Here is a 7,068-nt window from a genome sequence, read left to right on the forward strand (position 1 = left end):
CCCCCACCCCCCACCCCGAGTACACTTCTCTATGCAACCTTAATTCTGGATTCCTGTGCTAACCATAATAATCATATATCACTTCTAATCTGTTCTTTCCCTCATCTGTTTCAATACAATATACATAATTTATCCAGTTTTTTCTGCCATCCCCCCACCCTGAACCAAATAGTAATTTTATACTTCTTCTTGTTGTGTACCGTAAAGTCAGAACCACCCCATAGCTGAGCAATGGGCAGGTTTTCAGAGGCAGTTAATTGCATGGGAGGAGATTACGGATCCTTCTGTGGAGCAGTTTGTGGCCTCAAATCATGCCTTCGGGATTACAGTGCAACTAGACCACCAGAGCGCCCTGCTTTTATTCTATTGTTTATTAATAAATGCTCATGTGAGACATAAACATTTGCACGTGGATTTTTCTTCCTCTTCTCATTTTTCCTTTGGCTTTGCTAAGATCAGAGTTGCCTGGATTGTCATGAAGAGCACTCCAAAGTGTTTTCTAATTACTCTTTTATTTTGGTTCGAATGTCATTGTTCCTTTGATAGATTTGCCTTAAGTCAAAAGAACATTGTTCCAATGCTTTGTGAAACACAACACAAATCCCTAGGAGGAACATTTGCTAATATTTTTTTGAAAGTGCCAATGCAATTTTCCTCTCATAAGAATCCACAAAGAAAGGCTAAACATAAAACACAACATAGACAAATATTTGCTCACCACCAGGTAGATAGTTGTTAGGCACTTCTGAGAGGAAGAAAGTAAGGTTTCTGAAAACTTTCAGACCAGTCTGCATTTCCTCCACTGTGTATATAAAAGAATTGTCCTTGCAGTGGGCCCTAAATAAACAAGCTGGGAATCAAAAAGCAAACTGATCCCCATAGACCAAAAGCTTGAAGTTCTGTTTCTTTGCTTAAGATTTGCTTCCTATTGTCTGCTTATCTTCTTCAATCCACCACTTCTCTGTCTCCTCTATTTATTCCACAGTTGTCCCCCAGAGATAGACTATGACAAAGAGATACCAGAGGTCCCTGACCCCAAACACAAGTGTCAGTCTCTGGGGATAGGCACGGAAGAGGGGGAAGAGAAGTAAGAAATAGACCAAAGTATAAGCTTTGTAAAATTAGCTTCTTAAGACCTTAGGCAAATTATTGTTTTCATTTTCAATGATTCTCAAGCAACAAGAACATGAAAGATGTTGTCACTGTTGTTATTATGGTACCATCGAGATGGAACAAAGTCATAGTGGGTTTTCAGAGACAGTAAATCACATGAGAGGAGATTGCCCATGTTTCTCCCATGAAGCAGCTGGTGGAGTTAAAATGGGAGCTTTTGGATTGACAACACAACTTCTTACCACTAGACAACTAATGCCTCTCTATATATTTTATATAACATGTATAAGTTCATATTATTAAAAATGCAAACAGGAATGAAAAATATTTCTAATTAGAGGGCAATCATCTAGAATGCTTTCATAAATTGCAGTCATCTTTTTTCACAACCCCATTGTGTATCATAAATACTTCTGTTTATCTTCCCTCTTGAAACAATGTATTGCTTTTATTTTAATCCAGATTTGGCCTTCATGTGAAACCTGTACTTGGATCAGGAAACAGTAGTTACAGCAAGGAAACACTGCATGGTTCAGGATCAGGAAGGGTGTGCATCAAGGATGCATCTTATCTCCATAACTTTCCAATCTATATGCAGAACAGATCATTCAGGAGGCTGGACTCTGTGAGGAGGAATGTGGCATCAGGATTGGATGCACTTATGTTATGCAAATGACAACCTTGCTTGCTGAAACTGAAGAGGTCTTGAACGTTTGCTATAGAAAATCAAGGAGGGTTGTCTGCCACATAGATTGAAACTCAATATCAAGAAGACAGTCACTGGGCCAATCAGCAGCTTTATGACAGATGGATAAGAAACTGAGGTTGTTGATAACTTCAGCTTGCTTGGTTCCACAATCAACACTCTCAGCACCAGCAATGATGAAATCAAAAGACTAACTGCACTGGGAAAGTATGCTGGCAGGGACCTGTGTAGAGTACTGAAGAGCAATGATGTCACTCTGGAGACTTGGGTGAGCCTGATCCAAGATCATAATCTTCACAATTACTTGTGGTGCATCTAAAAGCTGGACAGTGAACAAGGATGATAAAAGGATTCATGCCTTCGAGTTATGGTGCTGGAGAAGAGTGTTGAACTTATGGACTTCCAGGAGAACAAACAGATCTGTCCTAAACAGGGTGAAACCAGGCTGCTTCCTGGAGGTAGGGAATTTGAGACTTGGTCTCATATACTTTGGACACATAACCAGGAGTGACCAGTCCTTGTTGAAGGACATCATGCTTAGAAGGGTGAAGGGACAGCACAGGACAGGAAGACCCAAGTTGAGATGGTGTCTCTCAGTGACTGGAGAAGTGGGATTGGGTCTATTGAAGAAAATGGGATTGGCTTAAGATAGAGCAGGTTTCAGAGCTTGTGTACGTAGGGTCATTAAGACAGGTGACTTGATGGCACATAATAACAATGATAACAATAACAACATTTAAAACATTGTGTGAGAAAGTATAGTTTTACCTTTGTTCTTTGTTGTTGTATTTCCCTATCTAACCATTCTTGGCATATGGTTCATACTTAGGAATGTCTACTGAAAGAAACAATGAATTATTAAAGAGATGATTTTAATAAAAATAAAATGGTTGTGGCTATCAATAGAATTAATACAATTTCTAGCCAATGACTTGTCCTCTGAAAATTTAGTAACAACATCAGATTAGAGCAATAACGGAAGCAATGAAATGAATTTGCAAAAAACTATGTTGTAATATGGAAGCCAATTCTACTTTGCTGTAAATATAACAGCACTTCTGGGTGCAAAGCAGGCCCTGAGACACTTACACTAATCAGATAAATTGATGTATTGGGGAGCATTGAACATTTTCATGACATCGTCCGAAGGCCATCATCAATGGCCTAAAGTGGCAACAAAGGACAAACAATTGTGACTGAATCAGTGAAGACAAATAACAGTGTTTCTCCCTGCATTGTGAAGAAATCTCAGTAAATCAAAATCTTTGCAAGACACAAAATTGAGATCAAATTTTGAAAAAAATAAAGTCATTCATCACCATTAAGAATCCATTTGGTTTCATTTTGTTACTTGCTTTTCTGGAGGAAATTTCAAAGATAATAAGTAATGGAGTGAAATAGTGCCACAGGGTTAGTTAATCTGCACTGTTTTTATTGTAAGAGCATCCACAAATGTGAACAACTAGCTTTAAAACTAATAACTGAAGAACATTATTTAAAATGCACTAGTGTAGAGACAGAAATGAATTTTTTTTATAAGAAAGAAATCCCTAATTACTCCAAGTAGATGTAATAAAGAACATTTTTCTTGGAATTATGCACATTTTAATGAAATACTTAGAGCTCTGGGGAATGTTTTTAATGGGAATGACACCCAAATTAAAAGAACAGTTTAAATTTTTCCCTTGAGTTTACCATGTTACAGCGTTTGTGTTAACAAAACAATACTATTAACAAGGCAACACTAATATTAGTGAATAATTGATCGAAATGGCATTCTTCATATTTAAACACGTGTGACTAGTGTCCAAAGTCAATATTGTCCTGACTATTATTGTATGGGGGCGGGCAGAGCAAGAAGGGAGAATGGGATTATTATACTAGATGTTGTCATGGAAACAAACTGCTTATTGTCTAGTGTAGGCTATGGGTACCTTCTTAAAAATCAGCTTTTTGGTTCAAATCCACCAGATGCTCTGCTGGAGAAGGGGGGATGATCTCCTCCTGTACCAGTCAGATCTGATTTGACAATACATACAAATAAATAATAAAATAAAAAAAAAATCTGCTTTCTTCAATTGTCTGGGGTGGTGATGTTCCTTCGCATCAGAACGGACCCTTAGTTGACCTTCCAGCGGGTTTTCAGAGGAACTTAAACACACAAGAGGAGATGGTGCATCCTTCTCCCACAGAGCAGCTGGTGGATTTGAACCATGTGCCTTTGGAATTGCAGCACAGCTCACTTCTCCACTAGGCTTGGTGTTGAAAAAGAGATGATCGCAAAAAAAATAGTGCAGGTTTTAAAATATCAACTTTAAAATTCTGTCACTGTTCAAATCTTACTAACCAAGACGCACTAACCTCTGCTGCCCAGCGATTTTCCCCCCAGGCCCTTTTCCCCCCCCTTTGAGCACTTACGTTCATCTTGCCCGTATTTTCGCAGCAGTGGCTTACTGAGGTCTGACTATGAACGCTCTGGGAGCATAGTCCCTCGAGAAGGAGCTCTGGTGGGGCATTCTGTAGGAAGTTGCACTGCTAATCCCAAGGCTGTGCCTCTCATGTTCAAATCCAACACTGGCTCCATTGGAGGAAGATGAACTCTTTCCTTCCATACTTTTTAGAGCCTCAAAAACCTACTGGAAGATCAGCTCATAGTAGTTTCTGACAAGTTGGCAACGAGTGAGTGTGTGCTTGAGTGGTTACATGCCCTGCCAGCCAGTAGTGACCCTCCAGCGGTTTGCCATGGTGGTACAGCGAGCAAATAAGACACTGCCCGTATCTGTCCTGTGGAGCAACTTGGGGACTCAAGCTACCGAAGAACTACAGCCTTTGAATAACAGTGAGACTTGTTAGATACTAAAACTCTGGTGGCTTAGTAAGGAATTGTGCTGACCGAACAAAATACAAGGTTCCAATCCGTCAGCTGCTCTGTGAGGGAAAGAAAGATGGGCAATTTTCTCTCTGCAATTTACAGCCTCTAACAATTCATTGGAGGGTCAGTTTATGTGTCAGTTCTGACTCAAAGTTAATCCACAAAGACAAAACCCTAGAGATCAGGCACAAAGCTATAATAAGTTTTGTCAGTATATCTAAATTAAAGGGCAGGGGAAGGTCAAATAAATTGTGTTCAACTACTAAGCAGTAGGTTGGTAGTTCAAATAAAGCCACTGGTAACCACAGAAGGCAAGTCTGTAGAATTGCTTCTGTGTAAGTCACATCTGAGGAGACCTATGGACTATTTCCACTCTGTCACCCATGAAGTCACCACAGCTCAAAATCAATTCTGCAATATTGGCATTTCCCCCCCCCCTTTAAATACAGCATTAGTGTTCTTGGATACCAGACAAGTTTTAAAAATATGCCACTGTTTTAGAAACATAATTAAATCAATTAAAGTCTAAAGAAAAGGAGTAAACTTTGGAAAAAAATATTGTTAATTCATCAATAAAAGTTTAATTATGGAAGGGAAACATAGCCTGTCACTTAGTGATTTAATTTTGTTGAAAGTCATGCTCCTTCAATTTTATCAAGACTGAGAAAAGAGTCTTTTTCTTTTAGATCTTGGAAGTTATCTGCAATCACTGGAAACTTGCGAAGTGATATTTTAAAATATTAAGAAGATGTCTTTGGGTTCTCTAGAGTAGTAAAACCAATAAAATCCTATCATATATTATATATGGAAAGAACAAGAGAAATATATATACATATACATATGCATACATATACACACACCAATGATATATATTTATACATTAACCAATAATATACTACATCTTGGGTTATTAAATGTTGATCATGGGTACTTCTTACTATGCCTCATGACATTATATTTTTTTTAAGGAATTAAAATTATTCTGCCTATCCATGTGCATTTCTAATATTTATTTCTGCAAACATAAAGATGGACATTAATTATTTATTTGATTTTTTTTCCTTCCTCTTCAAGTGCACAGTCACTATTTTCTGTCACTGAAGGAAGCAATTTCAGAGTTGGTGATTTAAATGCTCATTTAAGGTATGAGAAGGTACTTAATCTTTGCTATTTACATTGTCCCCCTTTTCCTAAATCCGGACCTGAAATCAGTAACCTGCTAATTCACATAATGTGTACTACAGCCTCAGCCTCCAGCACTGAGTTCACCATAAATACCTGCTTTAAAATGGCTAAGTCTGGAGTTTTTCTATGTCGATATTCAGACAACTGATGGTGAGATAGCTGGTTCATCACAATCTGATGTCAACGGGATTTTCAACAAGTCTTGATTCTCTGTGGTCTGTTCCCTGCGCAAGTCCAAAATTTTCTCAAAATTAAGTGTATCCTTTATTTCAAAGGTTATTTTCTGATATATTTTTAATATTTATCCTTATTGGTTTGCATACCATGATTCATGTACATTGTGTTTCATTCATGTCCATTGTGTATTATATAAGCATTTATATACATGTGTTTTTTCAAAATAATTACTATTGATCCATGCCTTCTATCACCCCATCTCAAGAAGTCTCCGTTATGTTTTGCTTTCTTCCAGCATTCATCAACTAATTTCCATTGTCCTGGTGATTTCCCTCCCTTTTCCTTCTTTCATGGCCATTATCCCCGTCTTTTTTTGTGTTCAAACAGTTGTACAGATTCTGTTTCTATTGACAAAGAATGTTTTGCTGTTTTCTTGGAAGTCCAAGGAAGACAATTCAAATTTGTTGCTGTTGAGTTGGAACCAACTCATAACTGACCCTTCCATGGGTTTTCAGAGGCTGTAAATCACACAGGAGGAGAATGCCCATCATTTTCCTCAGAGCAGCTGGAGGAATAGAACTTCTGCCTTTGGGTTGGCAGCACAACTCCTTACCTACTACGCTACCAGAGGTTCTTAAGTAAGGCAAAACGTCTTTTATAAACTTTAATTTGTTCATTGCATGGTATTGGAATTAGAAATAATGGATTAACAAAACATAAAACTATAGACAGAGCCCTGAAATTCTAAAGCTTCTAGTTATAGAGAACTTTAAACTCATCTCAATTAGCGCTTTGTTCCCCATTTACTCCTAATATTCCAAATCACCAGAGAGATGCTACCAAGCCACAGGTGAGTGACTCTAATCCATGACCCTAAGGGCTGTTTTTAATTGTTTTTGGTGAAACATTCTTCTAGGTAATATAGCCCTTGTGTGTCCACTTTCCATACAGAGGTAACTTGTGGTCGCTGTGAAACTGAACACTGTGACACTGACGTGTCAAATGCAATAATGGT

The sequence above is a fragment of the Elephantulus edwardii genome, unplaced genomic scaffold (assembly GCF_000299155.1).
Source record: "Elephantulus edwardii isolate Elephantulus edwardi_28Jun2011 unplaced genomic scaffold, EleEdw1.0 scaffold00181, whole genome shotgun sequence".
Classification (NCBI taxonomy): domain Eukaryota; kingdom Metazoa; phylum Chordata; class Mammalia; order Macroscelidea; family Macroscelididae; genus Elephantulus; species Elephantulus edwardii.